The sequence below is a fragment of the Gorilla gorilla genome, chromosome 17, assembly GCF_029281585.2.
Source record: "Gorilla gorilla gorilla isolate KB3781 chromosome 17, NHGRI_mGorGor1-v2.1_pri, whole genome shotgun sequence".
NCBI lineage: Eukaryota > Metazoa > Chordata > Mammalia > Primates > Hominidae > Gorilla > Gorilla gorilla.
Genome location: NC_073241.2, coordinates 11,798,464 through 11,823,383, shown reverse-complemented (window position 1 = coordinate 11,823,383; position 24,920 = coordinate 11,798,464).

The window sequence follows — 24,920 nt, the reverse complement described above, 5'->3', positions numbered from 1 at the left end:
AATGGAATGGATTGGAATGGAATGGAAAGAATGGAATGGAATCGAGTGGAATGGAATGGAATGGAATGAAATGGAATGGAATGGAATCAACAAAAGAAGAACGGAATGGAATGGAATGGAATGGAATGGAATGGAATGGAATCAACCCGAGTAGAATGGAATGGATTCAATGGAATGGAATGGAATGGAATCGAATGGAATCGAATGGAATGGAATGGAATGGAATGGAATGAAATGGAATGGAATGGAATCAACCCGAGTAGAACGGAATGGAATGGAATGGAATGGAATGGGATGGAATGGAATCGAATGATCTCGAATGGAATCGAATGGAATGGAGTCGAATGGAATCGAATGGAATGCAATGGAATGGAATGGAATGGAATGGAATGGAGTGGAATGGAATGGAATGGAATCAACCCGAGTAGAATGGAATGGATTGGAATGGAATGGAATGGAATGGAATGGAATCGAATGGAATCGAATGGAATGGAGTGGAATGGAATGGAATGGAATGGAATGGAATGGAATGGAATGGAATGGAATGGAATGGAATGGAATCAACCCGAGTAGAACGGAAAGGAATGGAATGGAATGGAATGGAATGGAATGGAATGGAATGGAATGGAATGGAATGGAATTCAATGGAATAGAATGGAATGGAATCGAATGGAATCGAATGGAGACGAATGGAATGGAATGGAATGGAATGGAATGGAATGGAATGGAATGGAATCAACCAGAGTAGAACTAAATGGAATGGAAAGGAATGGAATGGAATGGAATAGAATGGAATGGAATGGAATTCAATTGAGTAGAATGGAATGGAATAGAATGGAATGGAATGGAATGGAATGGAGTGGAATGGAATAGAATGGAATCAACCCGATTAGAACGGAATGGAATGGAATGGAATGGAATGGAATCGAATGGAATGGAATGGAATGGAATGGAATGGAATGGAATGGAATCGAATGGAATGAAACTGAATGGAATGGAATGGAATGGAATGGAATGGAATGGAATGGAATGGAATGGAATGGAATCAACCCGAGTAGAATGGAATGGATTGGAATGGAATGGAATGGAATGGAATGGAATGGAATGGAATGGAATGGAATGGAATCAATCCGAGTAGAATGGAATGGAATGGAATTCAATGTAACCGAAAGGAATTGAATCAACCCATGTGGAACGGAACGGGATGGGACGGGAAGGGACGGTATGGGACGGGTCGGAATGGGACGGAATGGAACGGAATGGAACGGCATGGAATCAACCCGAGTAGAATGGAATGGAATGGAAAGGAATAGAATAGAATAGAATGGAACTGAACCAACCCGCGTGGAACGGAATGGAACGGAATGGAAACGAGCGGAACGGAATGCAAAGGAATCAACCCGAGTAAAATGGAACGGGACGGGACGGGACGGGACGGGACGGAACGGAACGGAACCAAACTCAATGGAATCAACCCGAGTAGAACGGAATGGAATAAATGGAAAGGAATGGAATGGAATGGAATGGAATGGAATGGAATGGAATGGAATGGAATGGAATGGAGTGGAATGGAATGGAATGGAATGGAATGGAAATCAACCCGAGTAGAACGGAATGGAATGGAATGGAATGGAATGGAATGGAATGGAATGGAATGGAATGGAATGGAATGGAATGGAATGGAATGGAATGGAATGAGCCCGAGTGGAATGGAATGGAATGGAATGGAATGGAATGGAATGGAATCGAATGGAATGCTCAACCCGAGTGGAATGGAATGGAATGGAATGGAATGGAATGGAATGGAATGGAATGGAGTGGAATCAACCCGAGTAGAACGGAATGGAATGGAATGGAATGGAATGGAATGGAATGGAATGGAATGGAATTCAATGGAATAGAATGGAATGGAATGGAATGGAATAAAATGAAATGGAATGGAATGGAATCGAATGGAATAGAATGGAATCGAAGGGAATGGAATGGAATAGAATGGAATGGAATGGAATGGAATGGAGTGGAATCAACCCGAGTAGAACAGAATGGAATGGAATGGAATGGAATGGAATGGAATGGAATCGAATGGAATAGAATGGAATGGAATGGAATGGAATGGAATGAACCCAAGTAGAATGGAATGGATTGGAATGGAATGGAATGGAATGGAATGGAATCGATTCGAATGGAACGCAATGGAATGGAATGGAATGGAATGGAATGGAATGGAATGGAATGGAATCAACCCTAGTAGAATGGAATGGATTGGAATGGACTGGAATGGAACGGAATGGAATGCAATCAATCCGAGTAGAATGGAATGGAATGGAATGGAATAGAATTCAATGTAATAGGATGGAATTGAATCAACCTGCGTGTAACGGAATGGAATGGAATGGAAAGGAACGGAACGGAATGGAACGGAATCAACCCGATCAGAACGGAACGGAATGGAACGGAACGGCACGGCATGGAATCAACCCGAGTAAAATGGAATGGAATGGAATGGAATGGAATGGAATGGAATGGAATAGAATAGAATGGAATTGAATCAACCCGCGTGGAACTGAATGGAAGGGAACGGAAAGGAACGGAACGGAGTGGAATGGAATCAACCCGAGTACAACGGCACGGGACGGGACGGGATGGGACGGGACGGGACGGGACGTGACGAGACGGGACGGGACGGGACGTGTCGGGACGGGACGGGACGTGTCGGGACGAAACGGAACGGAACGGAACTCAATGGATTCAAGCCGAGTAGAACGGAATGGAATAGAATGGAATGGAATGTAATGGAATGGAATGGAATGGAATGGAATGGAATGGAATGGAATGGAATGGAAATCAACCTGAGTAGAACGGAATGGAATGGAATGGAATGGAATGGAATGGAATGGAATGGAATGAACCCGAGTGGAATGGAATGGAATGGAATGGAATGGAATGATGAATCCGAGTTGAATGGAACGGTTTGGAATGAAATGGAATGGAATGGAATGGAATGGAATCGAATGGAATGGAATGGAATGGAATGGAATGGAATGGAATGGAATGGAATGGAATGGAATGGAATGGAATGGAATGGAATGGAATCAACCCGAGTAGAAAGGAATGGGTTGGAATGGAAAGGAATGGAATGGAATGGAATGGAATGGAATGCAATGGAATGGAAGGGAATGGAATGGAGTGGAATCAACCCGAGTAGAACGGAATGGAATGGAATGGAATGGAATGGAATGGAATGGAATGGAATGGAATGGAATGGAATGGAATAGAAAGGAAAGGAATGGAATGGAATGGAATGGAATGGAATGGAATGGAATGGAATGGAATGGAATGGAATGGAATGGATTGGAATGGAATGGAATGGAATGGAGTCAACCCGAGTAGAATGGAATGGATTGGAATGGAATGGAATTGAATGGAATGGAATCGAATCGAATGGAACGCAATGGAATGGAATGGAATGGAATGGAATGGAATGGAATGGAATGGAATGGAATGGAATGGAATGGAATGGAATCAATCCGAGTAGAATGGAATGGAATGGAATTCAATGTAACCGAAAGGAATTGAATCAACCCATGTGGAACGGAACGGGATGGGACGGGAAGGGACGGGATGGGACGGGTCGGAATGGGACGGAATGGAACGGAATGGAACGGCATGGAATCAACCCGAGTAGAATGGAATGGAATGGAAAGGAATAGAATAGAATAGAATGGAACTGAACCAACCCGCGTGGAACGGAATGGAACGGAATGGAAACGAGCGGAACGGAATGCAAAGGAATCTACCCGAGTAAAATGGAACGGGACGGGACGGGACGGGACGGGACGGAACGGAACGGAACCAAACTCAATGGAATCAACCCGAGTAGAACGGAATGGAATAAATGGAAAGGAATGGAATGGAATGGAATGGAATGGAATGGAATGGAATGGAATGGAATGGAGTGGAATGGAATGGAATGGAATGGAATGGAAATCAACCCGAGTAGAACGGAATGGAATGGAATGGAATGGAATGGAATGGAATGGAATGGAATGGAATGGAATGGAATGAGCCCGAGTGGAATGGAATGGAATGGAATGGAATGGAATGGAATGGAATCGAATGGAATGCTCAACCCGAGTGGAATGGAATGGAATGGAATGGAATGGAATGGAATGGAATGGAATGGAATGGAATGGAGTGGAATCAACCCGAGTAGAACGGAATGGAATGGAATGGAATGGAATGGAATTGAATGGAATGGAATGGAATTCAATGGAATAGAATGGAATGGAATGGAATGGAATAAAATGAAATGGAATGGAATGGAATCGAATGGAATAGAATGGAATCGAATGGAATGGAATGGAATAGAATGGAATGGAATGGAATGGAATGGAGTGGAATCAACCCGAGTAGAACAGAATGGAATGGAATGGAATGGAATGGAATGGAATGGAATCGAATGGAATAGAATGGAATGGAATGGAATGGAATGGAATGAACCCAAGTAGAATGGAATGGATTGGAATGGAATGGAATGGAATGGAATGGAATCGATTCGAATGGAACGCAATGGAATGGAATGGAATGGAATGGAATGGAATGGAATGGAATGGAATGGAATGGAATGGAATCAACCCTAGTAGAATGGAATGGATTGGAATGGACTGGAATGGAACGGAATGGAATGCAATCAATCCGAGTAGAATGGAATGGAATGGAATGGAATAGAATTCAATGTAATAGAATGGAATTGAATCAACCTGCGTGTAACGGAATGGAATGGAATGGAAAGGAACGGAACGGAATGGAACGGAATCAACCCGATCAGAACGGAACGGAATGGAACGGAACGGCACGGCATGGAATCAACCCGAGTAAAATGGAATGGAATGGAATGGAATGGAATGGAATGGAATGGAATGGAATAGAATGGAATGGAATGGAATGGAATGGAATGGAAATCAACCTGAGTAGAACGGAATGGAATGGAATGGAATGGAATGGAATGGAATGGAATGGAATGGAATGAACCCGAGTGGAATGGAATGGAATGGAATGGAATGGAATAATGAATCCGAGTTGAATGGAACGGTTTGGAATGAAATGGAATGGAATGGAATGGAATGGAATCGAATGGAATGCTCAACCCGAGTGGAATGGAATGGAATGGAATGGAATGGAATGGAATGGAATGGAATGGAATGGAATGGAGTGGAATCAACCCGAGTAGAACGGAATGGAATGGAATGGAATGGAATGGAATCAACCCGAGTAGAAAGGAATGGGTTGGAATGGAAAGGAATGGAATGGAATGGAATGGAATGGAATGCAATGGAATGGAAGGGAATGGAATGGAGTGGAATCAACCCGAGTAGAACGGAATGGAATGGAATGGAATGGAATGGAATGGAATGGAATGGAATGGAATGGAATAGAAAGGAAAGGAATGGAATGGAATGGAATGGAATGGAATGGAATGGAATGGAATGGAATGGAATGGAATGGAATGGATTGGAATGGAATGGAATGGAATGGAATCAACCCGAGTAGAATGGAATGGATTGGAATGGAATGGAATGGAATGGAATGGAATGGAAGGGAATCGAATGGAATGGAATGGAATGGAATGGAATCGAATGGAATGGAATGGAATCGAACGGAATCGAATGGAATAGAATGGAATATAACGGAATGGAATGGAGTGGAATGGAATGGAATGGAGTCAACCCGAGTAGAATAGAATGGAATGGAATGGAATGGAATGGAAAGTAATGGAATGGAATGGAATGGAATGGAATGGAATGGAATGGAATGGAATGGAATGGAATGGAATGGAATCAACCCGAGTAGAACTAAATGGATTGGAAAGGAATGGAATGGAATGGAATGGAATGGAATGGAATGGAATTCAATGGAGTAGAATGGAATGGAATAGAACGGAATGGAATGGAATGGAATGGAATGGAATGGAATGGAATGGAATGCAATGGAATGGAACGGAATCAACCCGACTAGAACGGAATGGAATGGAATGGAATGGAATGGAATGCAATGGAATGGAACGGAATCAACCCGACTAGAACGGAATGGAATGGAATGGAATGGAATGGAATGGAATGGAATGGAATGGAATCGAATGGAATGGAATGGAATGGAATGGAATGGAATGGAATGGAATGGAATGGAATGGAATCCACCCGAATAGAATGGAGTGGATTGGAATGGAATGGAAAGGAATGGAATGGAATCGAGTGGAATCGAATGGAATGGAATGGAATGGAATGGAATGGAATGGAATGGAATGGAATGGAATCAACCTGAGTAGAATGCAATGGATTGGAATGGAATGGAATGGAATGGAATCGAATGGAATCGAAAGAAATGGAATGGAATGGAATGGAATGAAATGGAATGGAATGGACTCAACCCAAGAAGAACGGAATGGAATGGAATGGAATGGAATGGGATGGAATGGAATCGAATGATATCGAATGGAATCGAATGGAATGGAATGGAATAGAATGGAATCAACCCGAGTGGAACGGAATGGAATGGAATGGAATGGAATGGAATGGAATGGAATGGAATGGAATGGAATGGAATGGAATGGAATGGAATGGAATCAACCCGAGTAGAACTAAATGGAATGGAAAGGAATGGAATGGAATGGAATAATATGGAATGGAATGGAATTCAATGGAGTAGAATGCAGTGGAATAGAATGGAATGGAATGGAATGCAATGGAATGGAATGGAATGGAATAGAATGGAATCAACCCGACTAGAACGGAATGGAATGGAATGGAATGGAATGGAATGGAATGGAATGGAATGGAATGGAATGGAAGGGAATCGAATGGAATGGAATGGAATCGAATGGAATGGAATGGAATGGAATGGAATCGAACGGAATCGAATGGAATAGAATGGAATATAACGGAATGGAATGGATTGGAATGGAATGGAATGGAGTCAACCAGAGTAGAATAGAATGGAATGGAATGGAATGGAATGGAAAGTAATGGAATGGAATGGAATGGAATGGAATGGAATGGAATGGAATGGAATGGAATGGAATGGAATGGAATCAACCCGAGTAGAACTAAAAGATTGGAAAGGAATGGAATGGAATGGAATGGAATGGAATTCAATGGAGTAGAATGGAATGGAATAGAATGGAATGGAATGGAATGGAATGGAATGGAATGGAATGGAATGGAATGGAATGGAATGCAATGGAATGGAACGGAATCAACCCGACTAGAACGGAATGGAATGGAATGGAATGGAATGGAATGGAATGGAATCGAATGGAATGGAATGGAATGGAATGGAATGGAATGGAATGGAATGGAATGGAATGGAATGGAATGGAATCCACCCGAATAGAATGGAATGGATTGGAATGGAATGGAAAGGAATGGAATGGAATCGAGTGGAATCGAATGGAATGGAATGGAATGGAATGGAATGGAATGGAATGGAATGGATTGGAATGGAATCAACCTGAGTAGAATGCAATGGATTGGAATGGAATGGAATGGAATGGAATCGAATGGAATCGAAAGAAATGGAATGGAATGGAATGGAATGAAATGGAATGGAATGGACTCAACCCAAGAAGAACGGAATGGAATGGAATGGAATGGAATGGGATGGAATGGAATCGAATGATATCGAATGGAATCGAATGGAATGGAATGGAATAGAATGGAATCAACCCGAGTGGAACGGAATGGAATGGAATGGAATGGAATGGAATGGAATGGAATGGAATGGAATGGAATGGAATGGAATGGAATGGAATGGAATGGAATCAACCCGAGTAGAACTAAATGGAATGGAAAGGAATGGAATGGAATGGAATAATATGGAATGGAATGGAATTCAATGGAGTAGAATGGAGTGGAATAGAATGGAATGGAATGGAATGGAATGGAATGGAATGCAATGGAATGGAATGGAATGGAATAGAATGGAATCAACCCGACTAGAACGGAATGGAATGGAATGGAATGGAATGGAATGGAATGGAATGGAATGGAATGGAATGGAATGGAATGGAATGGAATGGAATGGAATGGAATCCACCCGAGTAGAATGGAATGGATTGGAATGGAATGGAAAGAATGGAATGGAATCGAGTGGAATGGAATGGAATGGAATGAAATGGAATGGAATGGAATCAACAAAAGAAGAACGGAATGGAATGGAATGGAATGGAATGGAATGGAATGGAATCAACCCGAGTAGAATGGAATGGATTCAATGGAATGGAATGGAATGGAATCGAATGGAATGGAATGGAATGGAATGGAATGGAATGGAATGAAATGGAATGGAATGGAATCAACCCGAGTAGAACGGAATGGAATGGAATGGAATGGAATGGGATGGAATGGAATCGAATGATCTCGAATGGAATCGAATGGAATGGAGTCGAATGGAATCGAATGGAATGCAATGGAATGGAATGGAATGGAATGGAATGGAGTGGAATGGAATGGAATGGAATCAACCCGAGTAGAATGGAATGGATTGGAATGGAATGGAATGGAATGGAATGGAATCGAATGGAATCGAATGGAATGGAGTGGAATGGAATGGAATGGAATGGAATGGAATGGAATGGAATGGAATGGAATGGAATGGAATCAACCCGAGTAGAACGGAAAGGAATGGAATGGAATGGAATGGAATGGAATGGAATGGAATGGAATGGAATTCAATGGAATAGAATGGAATGGAATCGAATGGAATCGAATGGAGACGAATGGAATGGAATGGAATGGAATGGAATGGAATGGAATGGAATGGAATGGAATCAACCAGAGTAGAACTAAATGGAATGGAAAGGAATGGAATGGAATGGAATAGAATGGAATGGAATGGAATTCAATTGAGTAGAATGGAATGGAATAGAATGGAATGGAATGGAATGGAATGGAGTGGAATGGAATAGAATGGAATCAACCCGATTAGAACGGAATGGAATGGAATGGAATGGAATGGAATCGAATGGAATGGAATGGAATGGAATGGAATGGAATGGAATGGAATCGAATGGAATGAAACTGAATGGAATGGAATGGAATGGAATGGAATGGAATGGAATGGAATGGAATGGAATGGAATCAACCCGAGTAGAATGGAATGGATTGGAATGGAATGGAATGGAATGGAATGGAATGGAATGGAATGGAATGGAATCAATCCGAGTAGAATGGAATGGAATGGAATTCAATGTAACCGAAAGGAATTGAATCAACCCATGTGGAACGGAACGGGATGGGACGGGAAGGGACGGTATGGGACGGGTCGGAATGGGACGGAATGGAACGGAATGGAACGGCATGGAATCAACCCGAGTAGAATGGAATGGAATGGAAAGGAATAGAATAGAATAGAATGGAACTGAACCAACCCGCGTGGAACGGAATGGAACGGAATGGAAACGAGCGGAACGGAATGCAAAGGAATCAACCCGAGTAAAATGGAACGGGACGGGACGGGACGGGACGGGACGGAACGGAACGGAACCAAACTCAATGGAATCAACCCGAGTAGAACGGAATGGAATAAATGGAAAGGAATGGAATGGAATGGAATGGAATGGAATGGAATGGAATGGAATGGAATGGAATGGAGTGGAATGGAATGGAATGGAATGGAATGGAAATCAACCCGAGTAGAACGGAATGGAATGGAATGGAATGGAATGGAATGGAATGGAATGGAATGGAATGGAATGGAATGGAATGAGCCCGAGTGGAATGGAATGGAATGGAATGGAATGGAATGGAATGGAATCGAATGGAATGCTCAACCCGAGTGGAATGGAATGGAATGGAATGGAATGGAATGGAATGGAATGGAATGGAGTGGAATCAACCCGAGTAGAACGGAATGGAATGGAATGGAATGGAATGGAATGGAATGGAATGGAATGGAATTCAATGGAATAGAATGGAATGGAATGGAATGGAATAAAATGAAATGGAATGGAATGGAATCGAATGGAATAGAATGGAATCGAAGGGAATGGAATGGAATAGAATGGAATGGAATGGAATGGAATGGAGTGGAATCAACCCGAGTAGAACAGAATGGAATGGAATGGAATGGAATGGAATGGAATGGAATCGAATGGAATAGAATGGAATGGAATGGAATGGAATGGAATGAACCCAAGTAGAATGGAATGGATTGGAATGGAATGGAATGGAATGGAATGGAATCGATTCGAATGGAACGCAATGGAATGGAATGGAATGGAATGGAATGGAATGGAATGGAATGGAATGGAATCAACCCTAGTAGAATGGAATGGATTGGAATGGACTGGAATGGAACGGAATGGAATGCAATCAATCCGAGTAGAATGGAATGGAATGGAATGGAATAGAATTCAATGTAATAGGATGGAATTGAATCAACCTGCGTGTAACGGAATGGAATGGAATGGAAAGGAACGGAACGGAATGGAACGGAATCAACCCGATCAGAACGGAACGGAATGGAACGGAACGGCACGGCATGGAATCAACCCGAGTAAAATGGAATGGAATGGAATGGAATGGAATGGAATGGAATGGAATAGAATAGAATGGAATTGAATCAACCCGCGTGGAACTGAATGGAAGGGAACGGAAAGGAACGGAACGGAGTGGAATGGAATCAACCCGAGTACAACGGCACGGGACGGGACGGGATGGGACGGGACGGGACGGGACGTGACGAGACGGGACGGGACGGGACGTGTCGGGACGGGACGGGACGTGTCGGGACGAAACGGAACGGAACGGAACTCAATGGATTCAAGCCGAGTAGAACGGAATGGAATAGAATGGAATGGAATGTAATGTAATGGAATGGAATGGAATGGAATGGAATGGAATGGAATGGAATGGAAATCAACCTGAGTAGAACGGAATGGAATGGAATGGAATGGAATGGAATGGAATGGAATGGAATGAACCCGAGTGGAATGGAATGGAATGGAATGGAATGGAATGATGAATCCGAGTTGAATGGAACGGTTTGGAATGAAATGGAATGGAATGGAATGGAATGGAATCGAATGGAATGGAATGGAATGGAATGGAATGGAATGGAATGGAATGGAATGGAATTCAATGGAATAGAATGGAATGGAATGGAATGGAATAAAATGAAATGGAATGGAATGGAATCGAATGGAATAGAATGGAATCGAATGGAATGGAATGGAATAGAATGGAATGGAATGGAATGGAATGGAGTGGAATCAACCCGAGTAGAACAGAATGGAATGGAATGGAATGGAATGGAATGGAATGGAATCGAATGGAATAGAATGGAATGGAATGGAATGGAATGGAATGAACCCAAGTAGAATGGAATGGATTGGAATGGAATGGAATGGAATGGAATGGAATCGATTCGAATGGAACGCAATGGAATGGAATGGAATGGAATGGAATGGAATGGAATGGAATGGAATGGAATCAACCCTAGTAGAATGGAATGGATTGGAATGGACTGGAATGGAACGGAATGGAATGCAATCAATCCGAGTAGAATGGAATGGAATGGAATGGAATAGAATTCAATGTAATAGAATGGAATTGAATCAACCTGCGTGTAACGGAATGGAATGGAATGGAAAGGAACGGAACGGAATGGAACGGAATCAACCCGATCAGAACGGAACGGAATGGAACGGAACGGCACGGCATGGAATCAACCCGAGTAAAATGGAATGGAATGGAATGGAATGGAATGGAATGGAATGGAATAGAATAGAATGGAATTGAATCAACCCGCGTGGAACTGAATGGAAGGGAACGGAAAGGAACGGAACGGAGTGGAATGGAATCAACCCGAGTACAACGGCACGGGACGGGACGGGACGGGACGGGACGGGACGGGACGTGACGAGACGGGACGGGACGGGACGTGTCGGGACGGGACGGGACGTGTCGGGACGAAACGGAACGGAACGGAACTCAATGGATTCAAGCCGAGTAGAACGGAATGGAATAGAATGGAATGGAATGGAATGGAATGGAATGGAATGGAATGGAATGGAATGGAATGGAATGGAAATCAACCTGAGTAGAACGGAATGGAATGGAATGGAATGGAATGGAATGGAATGGAATGGAATGGAATGAACCAGAGTGGAATGGAATGGAATGGAATGGAATGGAATGATGAATCCGAGTTGAATGGAACGGTTTGGAATGAAATGGAATGGAATGGAATGGAATGGAATCGAATGGAATGGAATGGAATGGAATGGAATGGAATGGAATGGAATGGAATGGAATGGAATGGAATGGAATGGAATGGAATGGAATCAACCCGAGTAGAAAGGAATGGGTTGGAATGGAAAGGAATGGAATGGAATGGAATGGAATGGAATGCAATGGAATGGAAGGGAATGGAATGGAGTGGAATCAACCCGAGTAGAACGGAATGGAATGGAATGGAATGGAATGGAATGGAATGGAATGGAATGGAATGGAATGGAATGGAATAGAAAGGAAAGGAATGGAATGGAATGGAATGGAATGGAATGGAATGGAATGGAATGGAATGGAATGGAATGGAATGGATTGGAATGGAATGGAATGGAATGGAGTCAACCCGAGTAGAATGGAATGGATTGGAATGGAATGGAATTGAATGGAATGGAATGGAAGGGAATCGAATGGAATGGAATGGAATCGAATGGAATGGAATGGAATGGAATGGAATCGAACGGAATCGAATGGAATAGAATGGAATATAACGGAATGGAATGGAGTGGAATGGAATGGAATGGAGTCAACCCGAGTAGAATAGAATGGAATGGAATGGAATGGAATGGAAAGTAATGGAATGGAATGGAATGGAATGGAATGGAATGGAATGGAATGGAATGGAATGGAATGGAATGGAATCAACCCGAGTAGAACTAAATGGATTGGAAAGGAATGGAATGGAATGGAATGGAATGGAATGGAATGGAATTCAATGGAGTAGAATGGAATGGAATAGAACGGAATGGAATGGAATGGAATGGAATGGAATGGAATGGAATTCAATGGAATGGAACGGAATCAACCCGACTAGAACGGAATGGAATGGAATGGAATGGAATGGAATGCAATGGAATGGAACGGAATCAACCCGACTAGAACGGAATGGAATGGAATGGAATGGAATGGAATGGAATGGAATGGAATCGAATGGAATGGAATGGAATGGAATGGAATGGAATGGAATGGAATGGAATGGAATGGAATGGAATGGAATGGAATCCACCCGAATAGAATGGAGTGGATTGGAATGGAATGGAAAGGAATGGAATGGAATCGAGTGGAATCGAATGGAATGGAATGGAATGGAATGGAATGGAATGGAATGGAATGGAATGGAATCAACCTGAGTAGAATGCAATGGATTGGAATGGAATGGAATGGAATGGAATCGAATGGAATCGAAAGAAATGGAATGGAATGGAATGGAATGGAATGGAATAGAATGGAATCAACCCGAGTGGAACGGAATGGAATGGAATGGAATGGAATGGAATGGAATGGAATGGAATGGAATGGAATGGAATGGAATGGAATGGAATCAACCCGAGTAGAACTAAATGGAATGGAAAGGAATGGAATGGAATGGAATAATATGGAATGGAATGGAATTCAATGGAGTAGAATGCAGTGGAATAGAATGGAATGGAATGGAATGCAATGGAATGGAATGGAATGGAATAGAATGGAATCAACCCGACTAGAACGGAATGGAATGGAATGGAATGGAATGGAATGGAATGGAATGGAATGGAATGGAATGGAATGGAATGGAAGGGAATCGAATGGAATGGAATGGAATCGAATGGAATGGAATGGAATGGAATGGAATCGAACGGAATCGAATGGAATAGAATGGAATATAACGGAATGGAATGGATTGGAATGGAATGGAATGGAGTCAACCCGAGTAGAATAGAATGGAATGGAATGGAATGGAATGGAAAGTAATGGAATGGAATGGAATGGAATGGAATGGAATGGAATGGAATGGAATGGAATGGAATGGAATGGAATGGAATGGAATCAACCCGAGTAGAACTAAAAGATTGGAAAGGAATGGAATGGAATGGAATGGAATGGAATTCAATGGAGTAGAATGGAATGGAATAGAATGGAATGGAATGGAATGGAATGGAATGGAATGGAATGGAATGGAATGCAATGGAATGGAACGGAATCAACCCGACTAGAACGGAATGGAATGGAATGGAATGGAATGGAATGGAATGGAATCGAATGGAATGGAATGGAATGGAATGGAATGGAATGGAATGGAATGGAATGGAATGGAATGGAATGGAATCCACCCGAATAGAATGGAATGGATTGGAATGGAATGGAAAGGAATGGAATGGAATCGAGTGGAATCGAATGGAATGGAATGGAATGGAATGGAATGGAATGGAATGGAATGGATTGGAATGGAATCAACCTGAGTAGAATGCAATGGATTGGAATGGAATGGAATGGAATGGAATCGAATGGAATCGAAAGAAATGGAATGGAATGGAATGGAATGAAATGGAATGGAATGGACTCAACCCAAGAAGAACGGAATGGAATGGAATGGAATGGAATGGGATGGAATGGAATCGAATGATATCGAATGGAATCGAATGGAATGGAATGGAATAGAATGGAATCAAACCGAGTGGAACGGAATGGAATGGAATGGAATGGAATGGAATGGAATGGAATGGAATGGAATGGAATGGAATGGAATGGAATGGAATCAACCCGAGTAGAACTAAATGGAATGGAAAGGAATGGAATGGAATGGAATAATATGGAATGGAATGGAATTCAATGGAGTAGAATGGAGTGGAATAGAATGGAATGGAATGGAATGGAATGGAATGGAAGGGAATCGAATGGAATGGAATGGAATCGAATGGAATGGAATGGAATGGAATGGAATCGAACGGAATCGAATGGAATAGAATGGAATATAAAGGAATGGAATGGAGTGGAATGGAATGGAATGGAGTCAACCCGAGTAGAATAGAATGGAATGGAATGGAATGGAATGGAAAGTAATGGAATGGAATGGAATGGAATGGAATGGAATGGAATGGAATGGAATGGAATGGAATGGAATGGAATCAACCCGAGTAGAACTAAATGGATTGGAAAGGAATGGAATGGAATGGAATGGAATGGAATGGAATGGAATTCAATGGAGTAGAATGGAATGGAATAGAACGGAATGGAATGGAATGGAATGGAATGGAATGGAATGGAATTCAATGGAATGGAACGGAATCAACCCGACTAGAACGGAACGGAATGGAATGGAATGGAATGGAATGCAATGGAATGGAACGGAATCAACCCGACTAGAACGGAATGGAATGGAATTGAATGGAATGGAATGGAATGGAATGGAATCGAATGGAATGGAATGGAATGGAATGGAATGGAATGGAATGGAATGGAATGGAATGGAATGGAATGGAATCCACCCGAATAGAATGGAGTGGATTGGAATGGAATGGAAAGGAATGGAATGGAATCGAGTGGAATCGAATGGAATGGAATGGAATGGAATGGAATGGAATGGAATGGAATGGAATGGAATCAACCTGAGTAGAATGCAATGGATTGGAATGGAATGGAATGGAATGGAATCGAATGGAATCGAAAGAAATGGAATGGAATGGAATGGAATGAAATGGAATGGAATGGACTCAACCCAAGAAGAACGGAATGGAATGGAATGGAATGGAATGGGATGGAATGGAATCGAATGATATCGAATGGAATCGAATGGAATGGAATGGAATAGAATGAAATCAACCCGAGTGGAACGGAATGGAATGGAATGGAATGGAATGGAATGGAATGGAATGGAATGGAATGGAATGGAATGGAATGGAATGGAATCAACCCGAGTAGAACTAAATGGAATGGAAAGGAATGGAATGGAATGGAATAATATGGAATGGAATGGAATTCAATGGAGTAGAATGCAGTGGAATAGAATGGAATGGAATGGAATGCAATGGAATGGAATGGAATGGAATAGAATGGAATCAACCCGACTAGAACGGAATGGAATGGAATGGAATGGAATGGAATGGAATGGAATGGAATGGAATGGAATGGAATGGAATGGAATGGAAGGGAATCGAATGGAATGGAATGGAATCGAATGGAATGGAATGGAATGGAATGGAATCGAACGGAATCGAATGGAATAGAATGGAATATAACGGAATGGAATGGATTGGAATGGAATGGAATGGAGTCAACCCGAGTAGAATAGAATGGAATGGAATGGAATGGAATGGAAAGTAATGGAATGGAATGGAATGGAATGGAATGGAATGGAATGGAATGGAATGGAATGGAATGGAATGGAATCAACCCGAGTAGAACTAAAAGATTGGAAAGGAATGGAATGGAATGGAATGGAATGGAATTCAATGGAGTAGAATGGAATGGAATAGAATGGAATGAAATGGAATGGAATGGAATGGAATGGAATGGAATGGAATGCAATGGAATGGAACGGAATCAACCCGACTAGAACGGAATGGAATGGAATGGAATGGAATGGAATGGAATGGAATCGAATGGAATGGAATGGAATGGAATGGAATGGAATGGAATGGAATGGAATGGAATGGAATGGAATGGAATGGAATCCACCCGAATAGAATGGAATGGATTGGAATGGAATGGAAAGGAATGGAATGGAATCGAGTGGAATCGAATGGAATGGAATGGAATGGAATGGAATGGAATGGAATGGAATGGATTGGAATGGAATCAACCTGAGTAGAATGCAATGGATTGGAATGGAATGGAATGGAATGGAATCGAATGGAATCGAAAGAAATGGAATGGAATGGAATGGAATGAAATGGAATGGAATGGACTCAACCCAAGAAGAACGGAATGGAATGGAATGGAATGGAATGGGATGGAATGGAATCGAATGATATCGAATGGAATCGAATGGAATGGAATGGAATAGAATGGAATCAACCCGAGTGGAACGGAATGGAATGGAATGGAATGGAATGGAATGGAATGGAATGGAATGGAATGGAATGGAATGGAATGGAATGGAATCAACCCGAGTAGAACTAAATGGAATGGAAAGGAATGGAATGGAATGGAATAATATGGAATGGAATGGAATTCAATGGAGTAGAATGGAGTGGAATAGAATGGAATGGAATGGAATGGAATGGAATGGAATGCAATGGAATGGAATGGAATGGAATAGAATGGAATCAACCCGACTAGAACGGAATGGAATGGAATGGAATGGAATGGAATGGAATGGAATGGAATGGAATCGAATGGAATGGAATGGAATGGAATGGAATGGAATGGAATGGAATGGAATCCAACCGAGTAGAATGGAATGGATTGGAATGGAATGGAAAGAATGGAATGGAATCGAGTGGAATGGAATGGAATGGAATGAAATGGAATGGAATGGAATCAACAAAAGAAGAACGGAATGGAATGGAATGGAATGGAATGGAATGGAATGGAATCAACCCGAGTAGAATGGAATGGATTCAATGGAATGGAATGGAATGGAATCGAACGGAATCGAATGGAATGGAATGGAATGGAATGGAATGAAATGGAATGGAATGGAATCAACCCGAGTAGAACGGAATGGAATGGAATGGAATGGAATGGGATGGAATGGAATCGAATGATCTCGAATGGAATCGAATGGAATGGAGTCGAATGGAATCGAATGGAATGCAATGGAATGGAATGGAATGGAATGGAATGGAGTGGAATGGAATGGAGTGGAATCAACCCGAGTAGAATGGAATGGATTGGAATGGAATGGAATGGAATGGAATGGAATCGAATGGAATCGAATGGAATGGAGTGGAATGGAATGGAATGGAATGGAATGGAATGGAATGGAATGGAATGGAATGGAATGGAATCAACCCGAGTAGAACGGAAAGGAATGGAATGGAATGGAATGGAATGGAATGGAATGGAATGGAATGGAATTCAATGGAATAGAATGGAATGGAATCGAATGGAATCGAATGGAGACGAATGGAATGGAATGGAATGGAATGGAATGGAATCAACCAGAGTAGAATGGAATGTATTGGAATGGAATGGCATGGAATGGAATGGAATGGAATGGAATGGAATCGAATGGAATGGAATGGAATGGAATGGAATGGAATGGAATGGAATGGAATGGAGTCAATCAGAGTAAAACGGAATGGAATGGAATGGAATGGAATGGAATGCAATGGAATGGAATGTAATTCAATGGAATAGAATGGAATGGAAGGGAATGGAATGGAATGGAATGGAATCGAATGGAATCGAATGGAATCGAACGGAATGGAATGGAATGGAATGGAATCAACCCGAGTAGAACGGAATGGAATGGAATGGAATGGAATGGAATCGAATCGATTGGAATGGAATGGAATGGAATGGAATGGAATCAACCCGAGTAGAATGGAATGGATTGGAATGGAAAGGAATGGAATGGAATGGAATTGAATGGAATCAATGGAATTCAATGGAATAGAATGGAATGGAATGGAATGGAATAAAATGAAATGGAATGGAATGGAATCGAATGGAATAGAATGGAATCGAATGGAATGGAATGGAATAGAATGGAATGGAATGGAATGGAATGGAGTGGAATCAACCCGAGTAGTACAGAATGGAATGGAATGGAATGGAATGGAATGGAATGGAATGGAATGGAATGGAATGGAATGGAATCGAATGGAATGGAATGGAAAGGAATCAACCCAAGTAGAATGGAATGGATTGGAATGGAATGGAATGGAATGGAATGGAATCGAATCGAATGGAACGCAATGGAACGGAATGGAATGGAATGGAATGGAATGGAATGGAATGGAATCAACCCGAGTAGAATGGAATGGATTGGAATGGACTGGAATGGAATGGAATGGAATGCAATCAATCCGAATAGAATGGAATGGAATGGAATGGAATGGAATTCAATGTAATAGAATGGAATTGAATCAACCCGCGTGTAACGGAATGGAATGGAACGGAAAGGAACGGAACGGAATGGAACGGAATCAACCCGATCAGAACGGAACGGAATGGGACGGGACGGGACGGGACGCGTCGGGATGGGACAGAATGGAACGGAACGGAACGGCATGGAATCAACCCGAGTAAAATGGAATGGAATGGAATGGAATGGAATGGAATGGAATGGAATAGAATAGAATGGAATTGAATCAACCCGCGTGGAACTGAATGGAAGGGAAAGGAAAGGCACGGAACGGCATGGAATCAACCCGAGTAAAATGGAAAGGAATGGAATGGAATGGAATGGAATGGAATGGAATGGAATAGAATAGAATGGAATTGAATCAACCCGCGTGGAACTGAATGGAACGGAACGGAAAGGAACGGAACGGAGTGGAACGGAATCAACCCGAGTACAACGGCACGGGACGGGACGGGAAGGGACGGGACGGGACGGGACGGGACGGGACGTGTTGGGACGGAACGGAACGGAACGGAACTCAATGGATTCAAGCCGAGTAGAACGGAAAGGAATAGAATGGAATGGAATGGAATGGAATGGAATGGAATGGAATGGAATGGAATGGAATGGAATGGAATGGAATGGAAATCAACCTGAGTAGAACGGAATGGAATGGAATGGAATGGAATGGAATGGAATGGAATGGAATGGAATGGAATGAACCCGAGTGGAATGGAATGGAATGGAATGATGAACCCGAGTAGAATGGAACGGTTTGGAATGAAATGGAATGGAATGGAGTGGAATGGAATGGAATGGAATGGAATGGAATGGAATGGAATGGAATGGAATGGAATGGAATGGAATGGAATGGAATCAACCCGAGTAGAACGGAGTGGGTTGGAATGGAAAGGAATGGAATGGAATGGAATGGAATGGAATGGAATGGAATGGAGTGCAATCAACCCGAGTAGAACGGAATGGAATGGAATGGAATGGAATGGAATGGAATGGAATGGAATGGAATGGAATGGAATGGAATGGAATAGAAAGGAATGGAATGGAATGGAATGAAATGGAATGGAATGGAATGGAATGGAATGAAATGGAATGGAATGGAATGGAATGGAATGGAATGGAATGGAATGGAATGGAATCAACCCGAGTAGAATGGAATGGAATGGAATGGAATGGAATGGAATGGAATGGAATGGAATGGAATGGAATGGAATGGAATGGAATGGAATGGAATGGAATTGAACGGAATCGAATGGAATAGAATGGAATATAATGGAATGGAATGGAATGGAATGGAATGGAATGGAATGGAATGGAATGGAGTCAACCCGAGTAGAATGGAATTGATTGGAATGGAATGGAATGGAAAGTAATGGAATGGAATGGAATGGAATGCAATGGAATGGAATGGAACGGAATGGAATGGAATGGAATGGAATGGAATGGAATGGAATGGAATGGAATGGAATCAACCCGAGTAGAACTAAATGGAATGGAAAGGAATGGAATGGAATGGAATGGAATGGAATGGAATGGAATGGAATTCAATGTAGTAGAATGTAATGGAATAGAATGGAATGGAATGGAATGGAATGGAATGGAAAGGAATGGAATGGAATGGAATGGAATGGAATGAAACTGAATGGAATGGAATGGAATGGAATGGAATGGAATGGAATGGATTGGAATGGAATGGAATCAACCCGAGTAGAATGGAATGGATTGGAATGGAAAGGAATGGAATGGAATGGAATGGAATGGAATGGAATGGAATGGAATGGAATCAATCCGAGTAGAATGGAATGGAATGGAATTCAATGTAACCGAAAGGAATTGAATCAACCCATGTGGAACGGAATGGGATGGGACGGGACGGGACGGGATGGGACGGGTCGGGATGGGACGGAATGGAACGGAATGGAACGGCATGGAATCAACCCGAGTAGAATGGAATGGAATGGAAAGGAATAGAATAGAATAGAATGGAATTGAATCAACCCGCGTGGAACTGAATGGAACGGAACGGAAATGAACGGAACGGAGTGGAATGGAATCAACCCGAGTACAACGGCACGGGACGGGACGGGACGGGATGGGACGGGACGGGACCGGACGGGACGGGACGTGTCGGGACGGAACGGAACGGAACGGAACTCAATGGATTCAAGCCGAGTAGAACGGAATGGAATAGAATGGAATGGAATGGAATGGAATGGAATGGAATGGAATGGAATGGAATGGAATGGAATGGAATGGAATGGAATAGAATCAACCCGAATAGAACGGAATGGAATGGAGTGGAATGGAATGGAATGGAATGGAATGGAATGGAATGGAATGGAATGGAATGGAAATCAACCTGAGTAGAATGGAATGGAATGGAATGGAATGGAATGGAATGGAATGGAATGGAATGGAATGGAATGGAAAGAACCCGAGTGGAATGGAACGGAATGGAATGGAATGGAATGATGAACCCGAGTAGAATGGAATCGTTTGGAATGAAATGGAATGGAATGGAATGGAATGGAATCGAATGGAATGGAATGGAAAGGAATGGAATGGAATGGAATGGAATGGAATGGAATGGAATCAACCCGAGTAGAACGGAATTGGTTGGAATGGAAAGGAATGGAATGGAATGGAATGGAATGGAATGGAATGGAATGGAATGGAATTGAATGGAGTGGAATCAAACCGATTAGAACGGAATGGAATGGAAAGGAATGGAATGGAATGGAATGAAACGGAATGGAATGGAATCAACCCGAGTAGAACGGAATGGAATGGAATGGAATGGAATGGGATGGAATGGAATCGAATGATATCGAATGGAATCGAATGGAATGGAATCGAATGGAATCGAATGGAATGCAATGGAATGGAATGGAATGGAATGGAATGGAATGGAATGGAATGGAATGGAATCAACCCGAGTAGAATGGAATGGATTGGAATGGAAAGGAATGGAATTGGATGGAATGGAATGGAATGGAATGGAATTCAATGGAATAGAATGGAATGGAATGGATTGGAATAAAATGAAATGGAATGGAATGGAATCGAATGGAATAGAATGGAATCGAATGGAATGGAATGGAATAGAATGGAATGGAATGGAATGGAATGGAGTGGAATCAACCCGAGTAGAACAGAATGGAATGGAATGGAATGGAATGGAATCGAATGGAATCGAATGGAATGGAATGGAATGGAATGGAATGAACCCAAGTAGAATGGAATGGATTGGAATGGAATGGAATGGAATCGAATCGAATGGAACGCAATGGAATGGAATGGAATGGAATGGAATGGAATGGAATGGAATGGAATGGAATGGAATCAACCCGAGTAGAATGGAATGGATTGGAATGGAATGGAATGGAATGGAATGGAATGGAATCGAATGGAATCGAATGGAATGGAGTGGAATGGAATGGAATGGAGTGGAATGGAATGGAATGGAATGGAATGGAATGGAATGGAATCAACTCGAGTAGAACGGAATGGATTGGAATGGAATGGAATAGAATGGAATGGAATGGAATGGAATGGAATGGAATGGAATTCCATGGAATAGAATGGAATGGAATTGAATGGAATCGAATGGAGACGAATGGAATGGAATGGAATGGAATGGAATGGAATCAACCAGAGTAGAATGGAATGTATTGGAATGGAATGGAATGGAATGGAATGGAATGGAATGGAATGGAATGGAATGGAATCGAATGGAATGGAATGGAATGGAATGGAATGGAATGGAATGGAATGGAATGGAATGGAGTCAATCAGAGTAGAACGGAATGGAATGGAATGGAATGGAATGGAATGCAATGGAATGGAATGGAATTCAATGGAATAGAATGGAATGGAAGGGAATGGAATGGAATGGAATGGAATCGAATGGAATCGAATGGAATCGAACGGAATGGAATGGAATAGAATGGAATCAACCCGAGTAGAATGGAATGGAATGGAATGGAATGGAATTCAATGTAATAGAATGGAATTGAATCAACCCGCGTGTAACGGAATGGAACGGAACGGAAAGGAACGGAACGGAATGGAACGGAATCATCCCGATCAGAACGGAACGTAATTTGACGGGACGGGACGGGACGGGACGCGTCGGGATGGGACGCAATGGAACGGAACGGAACGGCATGGAATCAACCCGAGTAGAATGGAATGGAATGGAATGGAATGGAATGGAATGGAATGGAATGGAATGGAATGGAATAGAATGGAATTGAATCAACCCGCGTGGAACTGAATGGAACGGAACGGAAATGAACGGAACGGAGTGGAATGGAATCAACCCGAGTACAACGGCACGGGACGGGACGGGACGGGATGGGACGGGACGGGACGGGACGGGACGGGACGTGTCGGGACGGAACGGAACGGAACGGAACTCAATGGATTCAAGCCGAGTAGAACGGAATGGAATAGAATGGAATGGAATGGAATGGAATGGAATGGAATGGAATGGAATGGAATGGAATGGAATGGAATGGAATGGAATGGAATGGAATGCAATGGAATCAACCCGAATAGAACGGAATGGAATGGAGTGGAATGGAATGGAATGGAATGGAATGGAATGGAATGGAATGGAATGGAATGGAAATCAACCTGAGTAGAACGGAATGGAATGGAATGGAATGGAATGGAATGGAATGGAATGGAATGGAATGGAATGGAAAGAACCCGAGTGGAATGGAATGGAATGGAATGGAATGGAATGATGAACCCGAGTAGAATGGAATGGTTTGGAATGAAATGGAATGGAATGGAATGGAATGGAATCGAATGGAATAGAATGGAATATAATGGAATGGAATGGAATGGAATGGAATGGAATGGAGTCAACCCGAGTAGAATGGAATGGATTGGAATGGAATGGAATGGAAAGTAATGGAATGGAATGGAATGGAATGCAATGGAATGGAATGGAATGGAATGGAATGGAATGAAACGGAATGGAATGGAATCAACCCGAGTAGAACGGAATGGAATGGAATGGAATGGAATGGAATGGGATGGAATGGAATCGAATGATATCGAATGGAATCGAATGGAATGGAATCGAATGGAATCGAATGGAATGCAATGGAATGGAATGGAATGGAATGGAATGGAATGGAATGGAATGGAATGGAATCAACCCGAGTAGAATGGAATGGATTGGAATGGAATGGAATGGAATGGAATGGAATCGAACGGAATCGAATGGAATGGAGTGGAATGGAATGGAATGGAATGGAATGGAATTTAATGGAATCAACCCGAGTAGAACGGAATGGAATGGATTGGAATGGAATAGAATGGAATGGAATGGAATGGAATGGAATGGAATTCAATGGAATAGAATGGAATGGAATCGAATGGAATCGAATGGAGACGAATGGAATGGAATGGAATGGAATGGAATGGAATGGAATGGATTCAATCAGAGTAGAACGGAATGGAATGGAATGGAATGGAATGGAATGCAATGGAATGGAATGGGATTCAATGGAATAGAATGGAATGGAAGGGAATGGAATGGAATGGAATGGAATCGAATGGAATCGAATGGAATCGAACGGAATGGAATGGAATAGAATGGAATCAAACCGAGTAGAACGGAATGGAATGGAATGGAATGGAATGGAATGGAATCGAATGGAATGGAATGGAATGGAATGGAATGGAATCAACCCGAGTAGAATGGAATGGATTGAAATGGAAAGGAATGGAATTGGATGGAATGGAATGGAATGGAATGGAATTCAATGGAATAGAATGGAATGGAATGGATTGGAATAAAATGAAATGGAATGGAATGGAATCGAATGGAATAG